This window comes from Myotis myotis, unplaced genomic scaffold (genome assembly GCF_014108235.1).
Source record: "Myotis myotis isolate mMyoMyo1 unplaced genomic scaffold, mMyoMyo1.p scaffold_m19_p_10, whole genome shotgun sequence".
Lineage (NCBI taxonomy): Eukaryota > Metazoa > Chordata > Mammalia > Chiroptera > Vespertilionidae > Myotis > Myotis myotis.
This window is the reverse complement of record NW_023416314.1, coordinates 34,287,903-34,304,074: the sequence shown is the minus strand read 5'-3', so window position 1 is coordinate 34,304,074 and position 16,172 is coordinate 34,287,903.

Below are 16,172 nucleotides of genomic sequence, written 5' to 3'. Positions count from 1 at the left end.
AAAAGACCCTGAACAGCTGCAGCAATCCTGAGAAAGAACAAAGTAGGTGGGATCTCAATACCAGATATCAAGCTGTATTACAAAGCCACTGTTCTCAAAACTGCCTGGTACTGGCACAAGAACAGACATAAAAACTAATGGAATAGAATAGAGAACCCAGAAATTGACCCAAACCACTATGCTCAATTAATATTTGACAAAGGAGGCAAGAACAAACAATGGAGTCAAGACAGTCTCTTCAATACATGGTGTTTGGGAAAATTGGACACATACATGCAAAAAACAAACAAACAAAACAAAACAAAACACACACACACAAAAACAAAAAACAACAAAAACAAAAAAACAAAAAAACAAACAAACAAAAAAAAACCTAGACCACCAACTTACACCATACACAAAAATAAACTCAAAATGGATAAAGGACTTAAACATAAGGTGGGAAACCATAAAAATACTAGAGGAATCCACAGACAGCAAAATATCAGACATATGCTGAAGCACTTTCTTCACAAATACAGCTCCTAGGGGCAATGATAACTAATGAGAAAATAAACAAATGAGACTACATCAAAATAAAAAGCTTTTGCACAACAACAACATAAAACATCAACAAAACAAGAAAGCCCACTGCACACTGCACGGGAGAACATATTTGCCAATGTTATCATTGATAAGGGTTTAATATCCAACATTTACAGGGAACTCATACAATTTAACAAAAGGAAGATAAACAACCCAATCAAAAAATGAGCAACGAACTTACCAGGGGTAAGTGGGAGAGATCAACCAAATGACTTGTATGCATGCATATAAGCCTAACCATGGACACAGAGAACAGGGATGTGAGGGCATGAGTGGGGAGGTGGGGGCCAACGGGGTAATAAGTACACATATGTAATACCTTAATCAATAAAGAAAAAAAATAATAAAAATTAAAAAAAAAACTAAGCTAAAAAAAGAATATAAAAAGGGGTGATGTCATGGTTTCTGAAGTCAAAGTGCTTGTGTTCAAATCCAAGGCCTATTGTTTAAGTGTTATACTTGGGCAGGTGCCTTCACTTTACTAAGCCACCATTTGCTTATCTATAAGATGGAAATAATAACAGTACCTAAATCACTGGTGACATAAATACTGAATAAGGTGGGAGTTCATAGTCCAGGTCCTGGCATATATCAAATACTATGTATACTCATTATTATTATAATGACTAGTAGCCTGGTACACAAAAATTTGTGCAGTGGGGGGGGGGGGCGTCACTCAATTATTAAACATTTATCGGCACAACACTGACCACATTGGTGGTGGTGGTGGTCTTGTCAGAATATGTTATATTATGCAGATGAAAATCTATTTAAACAGATTTGATGTAGATATTTTCAAAGATGGAAGAATTGGCCCTGTCAACTATTTTAGTTGATTCATATCTTCACTAATTGTCATCATTGCAAAGTTTTCAGTCCCCATATGGATTGCTGGACGTAATAGGTCATGTGCTGTCCCTGTCCTTTTTAGCCTTTGTTACCTTAAGGATTCTAGTTTTCCATTTATATATCTAAGTACCAACCTTACCGGCTTAAAAATGTAAGCTTTTAACACTGCTCTCTCTGTTCTGTATCTTTCCAATGAAAAGTGGAGTTGGGTTGCAGCACAGGAGAGAAATTCAGAAGGGGAATATTGAAGTAATGACTGCAGTAGGAGAAGAGGGAACCTATTTCCCTGGCCACAGGTGCTGGTGCCCTGGATCACAGGGCTGGCAGCTTCTCTGGGTGGCTGCAGCCTGGTACTTCGGGCGGGTAGCTTGTTCATCTCCTGGGCTGCAGCCAGCCGCAGGCTCTGGAGCCTGGACCAAAGGTGGGCAGCTTCTTTTTCTGGGGGCTTTTTCTTCTTCTGTGCTTCGAGGGAGGGCAGTCAGTTATGTGTATATGTGTGTACATGCAAACATAGGTGTGTACACGTGGGTATGTGGAAATCTGCTGGGCAAGTGAAAACCATAGAAGAGTTTCCCCCTATCTCTTAAATCTTCCAGAGATATCCCCCACTTTTTTATTCTATCACTACTGGAGAGTCAGTATTTGCAGCCATCCAGCCAGTGACTCTCTCAGTGTCTATTTCTGACTTCTTCTTTCCCTGTCTGTCTTCCCACCCCTAATCATATTTCCACCTGGATGTGTCATATTTACTCCCAATATGCTGTATAGAGAAGGAGTCAGGATGCTGTCTTCCCATGAATAGTGCTCAGTAAGAAACCAATTGCATTTTAGTTGGGCAATGCCTCTACCCACCCTTCAAATCCCTTCCACCATGCATTTCTGTTTCCCTTTTTGTTTATTGGATTGTTCTGCTGCTCCTTCTCCTCACCCTACCACCCTTGGATCATAATGTAAAATTCTTTTACCATGTCAAGAAATTATTAAAAATATAGGTACTTTGAAAAAAAAAATACAGGTACTTCTCCGAACACTGGATGCAGCTGGCTCTTCCCTGCCCCCCTCCGGCTTCTCCGGTCACCGATCACCAGCCAAAGTGGGGGGTAGGGAATAGGCGGATGCTGGTGGCTGCCTCTTCCCTGCCCCGCCCAGCTTCTCCCATTACTGGCTGGGGGGCGGGCAAAGGCGTCCTGGTTCTCTGATCCAGGGCCAGGGGGCAGCATTTGCCCAGCCACCTGGCTCTTGCCTGCCACCTGGGTTTCCGGTCACCGTTCTTCTGTCCTTCCCCTTCCACCTCTCACCATTGTGCCTATGTATGCAAATTAACCACCATCTTTTTTGGCGGTTAACCGCCATCTTTCTTGGCAGTTAATGTGCATATTGCCCTGATTAGCCAATGGGAAGCATAGCGAAGGTATGGTCAATTACCATGTTTGTCTATTATTAGATTAGATTAGTTATGCCTTGACTATGAAAAGGTATTAAATACTATGCTGAAACCAAGTATTTTTGAGGAAATGAAGGCTATTTTTGAGTTGATAAGTATAAACTGAACTGACATCCCACATTCAATTCACATCTATAAAATCTCTTCTATATCTCAGGCACTGAGAGGCACTGTGAAGACATGCATGAAGCAGGCATTGGTCCTATTTATAAGGTACATCTACACAATGGAATACTATGCTGCTGTAAAAAGAAGGATTTTAGAGTCTAATATGTGCAGTGTGGAAAGAGGGGTTAAGGTCAGCCTGGATCATTAAGAAATAATGATAATGAAAATAAATTAAGGTATATGTAGTAGGCACTATATACAAGCTGCTGTTTTAGTCACTTAGTCATGTTCATGTATAGGTCTACACCTATACTCTCTCTATATATACATTATATCTGTTATCTATATCTACAGCAGAAAATACATATGCATTAGAAGGTAATTATTGTCTCTATTTTACACATGAGGAAGCTGAGGGTCAGAGGAGCTAAGTAGAACATCTAAAACATATTCTTAGGAAAAGGGGAAAATGACAGTCAGAAAAATCGTATCTATGATTCATCTCTCCCTTGCTTCCCAGTCCTCTATATCCTTCTCCAGAGTAATAACTTCTACGTATTAAATGTCAGATCTGTGTTAACCTCTTTATACATATGATATTACTGAATGATAATAAGGTCACAATGAAGGAGCTGGGATTCGTCCTTTCTCATTTCAAAAATGAGAGAGTGGAGATTCCACGAACATGTGTAGGAGGGATTGCAAAACAGGACTCCAAATTGAGGCATTCTCTGTTATACCATGCTCCCCTTTCATAATTTGAAAATATATATGTGTGTAGTAATTTAATATATATATATATATATATATATATATATATATATACACACACACACACACACACACACACACACACACACACACACACACACTAGGGGCCCGGTGCACGAAATTCATGCACTGGGTGGTGGGGGGGTGTCCCTCAGCCCAGCCTGCCCCCTCTCACATACTGGGAGCCCTCAGGCATTGACCCCCATCACCCTCCAATCGCAGGATCGGCCCCTTGCCCAGGCCTTACGCCTCTGACAGAGGCGTCAGGCCTGGGCAGGGGACCCTCATTTCCCCCCATCACTGGTTCTGCCCCCAGCCCAGACCTGATGCCTCTGGCCCAGGCGTCAGGCCTGGGCAGGGGACTCCCAGACCCCTCCGATTGCTGGCTCTGCCCCTTGCCCAGGCCTGATGCCTCCGCCAGAGGTGTCAGGCTTGGACAGGGGACCCCCACCTCCCCCCGATCACTGGCTCTGACCCCCCCCAGGCCTGAGGCCTCTGGCCCAGGAATCATGCCTGGGCAGGGGACCCCCATCTCCCTCTGATCGCTTTTTCCACCCCCTGCCCAAGCCTGACGCATCTGACCCAGGCTTCAGGCCTGGGCAAGGGGACCATCTTATCCCCCCAATCCCCAGCTCTGCCCCCCACCCAGGCCTGATGCCTCAGCCAGAGGAGTTGACCCTCATCACCCTCCGATCACCAATCACCGGATCGGCCCCTTGACCAGGCCTGAGGCCTCCGGCAGAGGTGTCAGGCCTGGGCAGGGGACCCCAGCTCCCCACGGTTGCAGGCTCTGCCCCTGCCCAGGCCTAACACCTCTGGCCAAGGCATTAGGCCTGAGCAGGGGACTCCCAGCTCCCCGCAATCTCCCGCTCCGCCCCTGCCCCTGTAGGATGCCTCTGGCTGAGGCGTCTGGCTCGGGCAGCCGGGACCTGCAGCTGCAGCAGCCCCACGATCGTGAGCTCTGCTTTAGGTCCAGGCAAGGGACCCCTAGCTCCCGGGACTGCCAGCTTCGACCGTGCCCAGCTCCCATCGCTGGCTCCACCCCTACTTCCTGCTATCACTGGCCAGGGCGGCAAAGGCGCCTGATTCTCCGATCATGGCTGGGGGGCAGGGCAAAGGTGGCCCCAGGGCCGCCTTTGCCCTGCCCCCCCAGCTCTTAGCTCCCCCCTGGGTTTCTGATCACTGTCAGTGGCAGGGCGCTTCTTCCTGCTTTCCCTTTCGCCTCCCTGCATTGTGCCTACATATGCAAATTAGCCGCCATCTTTGTTGGCAGTTTACTGCCATTTTAGTTGGCAGTTAATTTGCATATAGCCCTGATTAGCCAATGAAAAGTGTAGCGCCGTATGCCAATTACCATTTTTCTCTTTTATTAGTGTGTGTATATATATATATATATATATATATATATATATATATATATAGTAAATGTGTAATACATACATATATATGATGAGAATAACATCCATTATGTATCAAGTTCTCATTATGTGTTGAATTTTAAGCTAAGCTCTTTCCATATATGATATAATTTTATCCACTTGAAAACCCCATGTCAACGGTGCTGTCATTCTCCCCATAGTATAGATCAGTGATGATGAATCTTTTGAGCTCGGCGTGCCAGCATTTTGAAAAACCCTAACTTAACTCTGGTGCCTTGTCACATATAGAATTTTTTTGATATTTGCAACCATAGTAAAACAAAGACTTATATTTTTGATATTTATTTTATACATTTAAATGCCATTTAATAAAGAAAAATCAACCAAAGAAATGAGTTCATGTGTCACCTCTGACACGCATGTCATAGGTTCGCCATCACTGGTATAGATGATAAAACAGGTTCAGATAAGTTAAAAAAAAAAAAAATCCACTGAAGGCCACATAGTAGGTAGGTGGCTGAGCAGGGATACATGTGTTGGCATATGACTTCAGAGCTTTCAGACTTAAGTATATGAGAACAGGAACTGGGCTCACTGCTGAGGTATATTCCTCTTTGAATGTAGCATCAGAGCATTAAAACCTTGAGAGAAATCTTCGTTTGTTCTATCCTTAACTCCTTCAGGCCCTGGATATAACTGGAGTGTATAGGTTTGAGCTTACAGTTACATTGCTTGAGTGCCTGCTTTAAATTTTCTTTCCTAATTTCTGAGGTCCACATTAGCATGAAGCTAGAGGAATTTCCCAGTTTTCTACAAGTCCTGTCAGCCTAGCCGGACAGAGTAAACCCACATTTCTGAGAATGACAGACAATCCTTTCTGTTTGTCTTGTGTAAGGCCCTGTCACTTTCTCTGCTTAGGAAGACCTGCTCAATGTATTGACAGCCCCAATCAGGAAAATCCACTATAGTGTGGACAAGGCCAGAGTATTCAGGCAACATTTTCTGCCTGGAGATAAGGCCAGGGCCTCACTTGGTGAGAGTGGAGGTGATGAGGAGTAAGAGAACTATGTGTACTTTACCATTCTGTCTAGAAAAAATGAGTATGAAATTGGGAGCCAAGCAGACTGGGCTGGGATCCAATCCCTTTTCCATATGTTTCCAATTAGATTAATTTATACATGATAGTTAAAAATTTTACAATAGCCCAAATATGGAAGCAGCCCAAGTGTCCATCAGTAGATGAGTGAATAAAAAAGCTGTGGTTCATTTATAGAATGGAATACTACTCAGCTGTAAAAAATCAAACACACAGAAATCTTACCTTTTGTGACAGCATGGATGGACCTGGAGAGGATTATACTAAGTGAAATAAGCCAGTCAGAGAAAGACAAATACCATATGATCTCACTAATATGTGGAATCTAATGAACAAAATAAACTAATAGAAATAGATGCATAAAACAAACTGAGACAGCTGTCAGAGGGGAGTGGGGTTGGGGGTTGGGTAAAAAAGCTGAAGGGAGTAAGCACACAAGGGGAAAAAAAAGACAGAGAACAGTATGGTGATTTCTAAAGGGGAAGGGTGGGGAAGAGGGCAAATGGGGGATAAATGGTGGTGGAAAGAGACTTGACTTTGAATAGTGAGTGCATGATGTGTTATAGAGTTGTACACTTGTAATCTGTATGGTTTAATTAACCAATGTCACCTCAATAGAGTCAATTAAAAAAAAAACACACACATTTTTGAGCTTTAGTTTCCTAAACTATAAAATTATCATAAAATGGAGCATTATTATAGGGCTTAAATAAAATACTGTATAGAAAGTACCTAACATATTTCTGGTCACAGAATAGGTGGTAAAATGTGATAGATACAATGCTTATCATCTTCATTATAATCATCCTTAGTATTAATAACACAGGGTAGGAGCCACAAGTCTTATAGGCCCCTTCAGCATATCAGGATCTACCACGGTTGGATAGGTTGGATAATTAGGACAAAGACTTGCAGGTTGCAGAAACGATCCTCTTTCTCAAGTTCAAATATTTGCTCATCCTGGAGGCAGAGGAGAGATTGCTTTAGAGATTAACATGAGATCCAATTTTAAACTTCCCATGTTGGAACTGGGGATTCTAAATAATGACCTAGAGATTTGAATATCAACATACCCCAGAGAGGAAGTAGCCAAATGGCATTCTCTATTGCTTTCAGCAAATCCAATTAGCTGAAAGCTCAATTTACAATGAATCATGGGAGGAACTTGTGAAAGGAACACTGGATAAAGACAGCTATGATCTAGTAAAAATAACATCCATAATTAATATTTACTCTCTATGCAGTTTAAAGCACATTTCATAGTACTTGATCTTTACAACAACCTCATGAGCACATATTATCATTTTCCCAGAACCCAGTCTCACGTAGTCCTGCTGACTATGCCTTAACTGTATCTGGGCTCCAGCTCTTCCTTTCCATAACCATAAATACGGTCCTAGACTGGGTCTCATCACCTCCTACCTGGTGTATTTCAACAGCCTCCTCATTGGTCTTCCTTAGTTTCACACCCTCCATTTCATTTCCTGCCCTTATGACAGAAGGCTCTTTCTAAGTCATAAACATGATCAGTTCACTCACTTGTATAATATAAAACCTGTTAAATTCTCTGCCCCAAATTACCATGATTTTCTTCCTCCCTTCCTCCTTTTTTTTTTTTTTTTCCCTTTCAGTGTTCTCTGTTGGGAAAATTCTGTTTCATAAGTCTCATGTACCAAGACAGTATTATGGTAAATGAAATAAGCCAGTCAAAGAAATACAAATACTATGATTTCACTTACATGTGGAGTCAAATGAACAAAATAAACTAACAAACAAAATAGAAACAGACTCATAGACACAGAGAATGGATGGATAGCTGTCAGAGGGGCGGGTTGTTTGGGAGGTGGGTGAAAAAGTGAAGGAATTAAACAGTACAAATAGGTAGTAGCAGAAGAGCCACAGAGATGTAGATTACAGCATAGACAATAGTATAGTGATGAGTACTTTTGGGGTCAGGTGGGTACTTGAAGCAGAGGGACCACTCTGTAAAGTACATGATTTTCTAACCCCTTCGCTGTACATCTGAAGCTAATATAAAGTAATATTAAATGTAAAGTATAATTGAAAAATAATTTTTAAGCCCAGCTGGTGTTGGCTCAGTGGTTGATCATGGACCTATGAACCAGGAGGTCATGGTTTGATTCCTGGTCAGGACATATGCCCAGGTTGTGCAGGAGGCAGCTGATCAATTATTTTATTTCATCATTGGTGTTTCTATATCTTTTCCTCTCCCTTCCTCTCTGAAATCAACAAAAATATATTTAAAAAATAAAAAAGAAAAGCAGCAATGAGCACAGCTGCTTCAATTGAGGTGAAGAACCCAGAAAGCTCTTGTTTGCCTCCCTCTCTGTTTCATTGCCTACTCCCCAATCCAAGGAACCTACATAACACAATTTGACATGTCACTGGCCTGTAGAATAAAGTTCAAACTCCTTATCTGATGAAATAATCCACATTTAACCATCAGGCTCTCAGAGAGAAACTAATGCAAATTACCAAGGCAATGAGACAGGTAGGCCTCCAGTGGCATAGAGCTGATGTAACACCTTTGAGGTGTGGGGAGAGGGGAGATCAAATGGAACAACACACCTACCTACCAACCTTTCCTTTGGTCAAATGGAACCTTTTGCAGTTATCTGAATGAAATATGCATGCTGACACTTTAGAACCTTTGCAATAGTTGTTTTTCCAACCCAATGCCACACATATCATGTCCTGGGTGTAAATTCTCTTATTTACCTGCCCTTCCTTCAGGCTATTTGTTTTATCTTTTAACATGCTTTTTATTCCACTTTATGCTTAATTATATCACTACTGAATTTTCATGCCTGAATTTTATGAACAGGAAGCATGTCTTATTCATCTTTTGATCACCATCACAGCAGTTAGCACACAATAGGTGCTCCATCAATATTTGTTGAACTAAAGGTGAAGTTTTATTTCAATAATAAATAAAAGTACAAAAAGTGTACAAACACTGGCTAGTGGCCTGTCTGAATCTCTAATCTGTAGGAAATGCTTATTTTTTTTTTTTACAAAAGAATTTTATTGACAAGAACTGAATTAACAAATGACCCTTCTCAAAACAAAGCTATTGCATTACAAGAGGTGAGCCATTTTCTCACCAATAAAATAAAATGACTAAATTTTGGGCTGTGAACTAATTTTGGAATCTTCATGGAAAAATATGATGTGTAGGAAGGGAGAAAGAGAATAAACAAGAAATATATGGGCAGGATACAGGGCTTTCTGGCAACTGTATGCTGTGCCCTCAGTAATATGAGCTTTTGACCAAGAAAAATCAATGCATGGAAGCTGAGAGCTGATATAAGAGTGATCACCATAGAAACAGGATAGCTCCCTGCATAGGTCAAGACTTGACTGCATCCAAATCAGTATATTATCATAGCATAAGAAAGAATATAGAAAACCAAAGTGAAGGGGACTCCTTACCATGGGAAGTCTGAAGAGAAAGCAAATTGACAGACTAGTGCCACAACCCCCAAGGGAAGAGACACTGAACCCTGAAAGCATGAACATTCCAGTTGCTAAACAGAGAAATTTCAATAGACCTTAGCTCCAATAAAACATCCTTGCGACGACATTCGTTTCTCTATTGTTAATACTTTCCTTTTTCTTTTTCTTTATTATATTTTTCTTATTGTTCCTGATCAAAAATGGGACCTGGAGTGGAACTCATCCCACATTTGCCTTAGGAATTCCCTTTGGAGTTCACTACCCCTGCCCCCCACCTGCCTGATGGCTGGAGCCTGCTGCCCCTGTGGCACTCAGCAAGCCAGAAAGGCTGGGAGATAATGTCCCCTCCAAACCCACATTCAGCAGACCTCAGCCAGTGACTCATAGAAGGTGGTGTATAGATAGCCCAAATCCCAAGTCCCCCTTTGATGAGATAGCACTCAGAAACATCTTCTACTGACTGCCTACATTTTCCTAGCAGGATTAATTCCAGTCACACACAGTGGTTTCTGCCTGGAAGATGTACCCCTTATAGGCTGCTTGCCATTTTCTGTCTTATTTCCTCATTCCCCCATGGGTATTTCCTGCTATCATCTCCCTGCTTGCACCTGGATCTTATTTTCAGGGATTGTTTCTGGGGGACTCAAACTAAGAGAGTGACCATATGTGTGAGCTACATTTTCCTTTACTGAAAATGCTATATAAAGGCAAGTTGTGAAGAGTATGTAAGATAATACATGAAAAATGATTAGCACAGGGCCTGACACATTTGAATGCCGTAGACATGTTAGCTACAATCTGCATTGTGATTCAGAGTTCAGTGTATGCTGGATATGCTAGATACCTTGTCAATGCTGAGGAGAGAAAGGCAAAAGGTGAACAAGATGCTACTCATCTCTGTCCTCACAGAACTTACAATCTCATGGAAAATGTAAATTAACTATTATGCCACATGATAAGAGGTATGTCATAAGCATATATGTAGCCACATGATAAAGAGAGAAATGTGTTGTGCTATAGGAGCACATACTAGAATTTAGCATGGTATTGGGGCCTCAGAGAATACTTAATAGAGTGTTGACATTTAAGGATTGATAGGAGTTGGCCAAAATGGGGTGTGTGTGTGTGTGTGTGTGTGTGTGTGTGTGTGTGTGTGTGTGTGTGTGTGTGTAGGTTTGGAGAAACAGTATTGTAGGTGGAGAAAATCATATGTGAAAAGATATGTATGATAGAAACATGGAGAGCGGTAGAAAGAAGGCAAGGCCAAAGATTGTTCATAAGTGCCTTTAAGGAACAGAAGAGCCCTAACCGGTTTGGCTCCGTCAGTGGATAGAGCGTCGGCCTGCGGACTGAAAGGTCCCAGGTTCGATTCTGGTCAAGGGCATGTACCTTGGTTGCAGGCATATCCCCAGTAGGAGGTGTGCAGGAGGCAGCTGATCAATGTTTCTCTCTCATCGATGTTTCTAACTCTCTATCCCTCTCCCTTCCTCTCTGTAAAAAATCAATAAAATATATATTTTTTTTAAAAAAGGGACAGAAGAAAGTTTGCTCTAATCTAATGCCATATGCATCAAAGGACCACTACTTCAGTCCCCAAGGTTTATGTTTGTTTATTGGTTAGTTGGTTGGTTTTGATATTGGGAAAGCAGGCAGATGTCTGGTGAGCAAACAGTGCCATTAAGTCACTGAAAGAAATACCTTGGCTGATTCAGTGAACACACTTACAGGTAATCTAGTTTAATTTGAATTTGTATATTATGGGTTGGGTTACAGTCAGGCAAGTCCCTCGAGTTACATCAACTTTGGGCCACTAATAAGATGGAGATTATGGAGTTGAAGGGCTGAGAAAGCCACCCTGAGGCTCAGCCTCTTCACAGGGTGATGCCACTCATGGGTGGCTTCTGGGCTCTCTTCTTCTGGAGACAGCTTTATCTTGCCATTGCGCCCTCATGCTATGTCAGCATCCCAACCCATTCCTCCCCCCTGACATTCTAGAGTTTATATATCTCTCTATCTCTTCTAATGCAGGAAATGTACATCCTCAGCAACTTTATCAGCCAAGACCATCTATGAGAGCCTGAACAATCTTCCTTTCTCAAGCCCTGGGCCCAGGAGAAGTTATAAATCAGACAGCTGTGGTATGGGTGAATTAAATATTACATGGTGCAGCTCTTTGAACTTGTAGAAGGGAAAGTGCTCAATAAATGCATGTTGTTATTATTATTGCTTCTGGCTGTAGACACTAGGGCATCTGAGACCCCTTTCTTCTTAAATGTTTTCTCTTTCTTTTTAGTGGTTGCAATGAAACTTATCTGCTCATAGGTATTATCCTAGTAGTCTATCATGCCTTTTATGTTGAGTAACTTCAAGAGCCAACAGCCATTGGAACTGCCACCACTCAGACATCATCAGGAAGACGTATGTTTTATTCTTAATTGGGTGGTATGGATTATTTTTCTTTTCAGTATTACTGGAAAGGGTATGCGTGGATTTTCCAGAATGGTGCAATAAAAATAAAATGTGATTGATTAATTCAATAACTATGCCTAGGAAACATCTTATGCAGCAGTGGAGAGGAAATGCTCAATGCCCTGCAGATAGAGGCTGCATAACTCATGTTTGCATGTGAGAGAGAGACTCCTGAGCTAGATGCTGGCTTCCTGGAGAATAGTTCACTCTTGAAAAAACATGTGACTTATTTTTCTCATAAGCTTCATCTCATGAATTATAACTTTGGGACATCAAGATAGTTATAGATAGTAAATCATATTTGTAAAGCTCTTGAGCAAGTCACCCTCCATTTTTGCCATGATTCTCTTAGCATAAGCACTTAGCACCTGCCTATCAGAATTAAGGGGAGTCCTGAGCCCAAGGAGAGGCCTACTGAAGGGGTTGTTGCTTTACTCTACATGATAGGAAATTTAAATCACATGTCACGGGAGTTATGACATTATATGCATAATTTCCTGTGCATGTTTTCCTGTAAAAATGATGATACTAGTTTCTTTGAAAAGTTTATAAGTCTCCACATCAGTGGAGTATATATTCATGGGTAGATGGCACTAGAAGGTATTGATGTTTTAAATATGTATTGATGAGCCTAAAATCACCATTTTATCTGAAATTCCATTTTTTTTTTTGGGGGGGGATATTATCTTAACTTTGACTGGATTTATGAAATATATTAGGTTTTATTTAAAGGGAGGCCTGCATAAACAAATCAGAGATGGTATGGACTCCTACTTATCTTTCAGGGATCATTTCAAATGTGATTTCTTCAAATGTAATTTCACTCTAACACTCTTCACGTATATAATATACATTTTTTTTTCTTTTTAAATGTCTGATTTCTGATCAGTGTTGGAGCTCCTTGGGGGAAGAGAGGAAGAAACTCTTTTTCAAGATTACAGTCCCAGACCATGGTATCCGGGTAGACTCTGTAAAGTTGTGCGGATTGAATAAGCAGAAAGGGCTCACCATGTGCCAGGAGCTCCATCAGCAGGGATCCTAGGAGGTCTGTATTAACCATGCAGCTTTAATATTGTGAGTGACAGGTACCATGCTAGTTTAGGTCAAACTGGGAGATTTACCAATTATAACTGGTGTGGAAGAAACGAATGGGCTGGCTTCAAGAATGATTACCTACTCAGTCAGCATCAAAACCTTCTCATTATCTATTTTCTCTGTTTTCCTTTCACCATTGGCTCAATGTGTCCCAACTACACAGAGACTTTTCTCTCTGCAGTAGTGAATAGCCAAGCTCCTTGCTCAGTGTTTCACATTCATTACTTCCTCTAAATGGGCAACAACTTTTTCCAGACAAGCACACTAAACCTGCTTTCTGAAGAAGCAATATCAAAGAAGTCAACTCCTGAATTTTGTTGCACAGATAGAAAGCAGTGGAGCTCAGAATGAAACCTTTCAAAATGTGTTTGTGGACATTGGAAAGCCTACACTTTGGTATTATATCCTTATGTAAATAGCATGGCTGCATTGCCTGAGTGACACGAAGCAAGTCAGCACACCTTTATGACTCTTGGTCTTCCTAGTTGGTGAATAAAGGGCAGAAAAATAGAAACAATAAAAATATATAATTTCACATTTATTATTAACATATACTATCTAATAAAGAGGAATGTGCTAATTGACCCTCATACTGTCACAAAGATGGCAGTACCCACAGCCAATAAGGAGGGCATATGCTAATTGACTGTCCCGCCCTCAAAGATGGCTGTGACCATAGCCAATTAAGAGGGAATATGCTAATTGATTGCCCCACCCTCAAAGATGGCGATGCCCACAGCCAGAAGATTGCAGTGCCCAGTCCCTTCAGCTCCGCTGGGGTGGCAGGCATGCAGCAAGGCCGGGACCACTCCCAGGTGGGCCCAGCCACTTAGCGTCCCTGCCTCTGGAGACCCTCAGTCCCCTCAGCCCCCCATCCACCCAGGGCTGGCCCAAGGTGCAGGCAAGCCTTGGATGGTAGCTTCCCAGCCCCAAAGGGCCACCCGAGGCTCAGGTAACCAGGGTCAGCTGAGGCTTGTGCTGCTGGTGGTGGCAGCAGCAGAGGTATGATGGGGTGTCCCCTTCCCCTGATCACTGGGTTGCCTCCTGCCCCTGAGGGCTCCCAGACTGTGAGAGGGGGCAGGCTGGGCTGAGGGACGCCCCCTCCAGTGCATGAATTTTCATACACTGGGCCTCTAGTAGTAATATATTAAACATATAGCATGTATATGTAGATATATAGCTACAGCTATAGCTATAGATATGCAAAGTGAAATAATGTATTTGGAAGATTCTGGCACAGTGTAGATTGTCAATAAATATTGACAAAATCAAGTATATGATTCATCTAACAAGTCTACAAAACATGATTATGATATGAACTTTATAAAACTCTTCCCACTAGTTTAATTTTTATTTGGCAACATTTAGTTTTGTCTTCTAACTTTCACACCTACTTGTTTTTATACTTTATTGTATTGTATTTGGCATGTCATTCCAAATACTAACACACATCCTTAGAAAGATTTTTCTTTCATCCAATAATGCTGAACACCTACTATAGTAGGCTCCAGACCCTGGAGCACACAGCAGTAACTAAGATAGCTTAAGTTCCTGTCCATACAGTTTTTACATTCTTAAGAGAAGGCATATATCAGACTAGGAAATAAATAAACAAATAATATAATTTCAGGTTGAAAAGATATGGACTACAAAGGAAAAAGGAAGCAGCTAAAATATAGAGAATGAAGAGAAGGTAAAATTATAGGTACTGGGGCCATCAGAGTAATCTTCTCTGATAAACTTCTATTTAAATAAAAAAAAAACTTGAAGAAATTGGATGATATGTTAGACATATATTTATGGCAGAGGACACAGCAAGTGCAAAGGGCTTAGGGTAGGATCAGCTTTTTCTTTCTCTAAGATCTGCAAGACAAGTATAGTGAGTGGTAGGTGATAGGAGATGGATTTGGAATGATGGCCCAAATACAGATCACATTAGGCCTTGAGAGTCATGGTCAAGTGTATGTATAACTTTTTAAGTGCACTGAGGACCCATGGGGAATGTCTGAGAAAAGAAGGGACTGGTTTTTTGGGTGATGGACACACTGAACAGAAAACAGAGACACCAGGTTTGGTGCTACTGCAACTGAAAGATGATGATGGTTCGAGCAAGGAGTCCTGGAATCAGTAATAATTGGTCAGATTTGGAACATACTTTGCAGGTCTTAACTGACAGGATTTTGTTGTGGAAAGAAAGAGAATATAAAGGTTATTTAAATTTCAAAATAAAAGACCTATTTAAAATTCTGTTTTCTAATATAAGCAACATATACTGAGCACTATATACCATACCCTTGAGATAAGCACTTTATACACATTACTAGAGGCCTGGTGCATGAAATTTGTGCACAGGGGATGGGTCCTTCAACCCAGCCTGCCCCTCTCACATACTGGGAGCCCTCAGGGGATGTCCTACTGATGGCTTAGACCCACTCCCTGCTCCCTTGAGGAGCAGGCCTAAGCCGCAGTCTGACCTCCCTTTGTGGGAGACGACTGGGATGATCAGGGGAAAGCACCAGCCCCATCACCCTGCTGCTGCAGCCACTGCCAGTCACCGCAGCCACCAAGGAGTTTTCATCAACATGGACTCCAGTCCCTTCACCATGAAAAAAATGACAACTTTCTTTAGGCATTTTCAAGATGTGTCTTTCATAGGATATGATCTTTCTTTCTTTCTTTCTTTCTTTCTTTCTTTCTTTCTTTCTTTCTTTCTTTCCTTTCCTGACCTGAGGATATGTTTTCATTGATTTTTAGAGAATGTGGAAGAGAATGGGAAAGGCAGAGAGAAACATCAAAGTGAGAGGAACACTTTGATTGGTTGCCTCCTGCATGAACCCTGATCTGGGCCACAGCCAGGGATGGGCTTGCAACCTAGGTACATGCCCTTGGTCAGAATTGA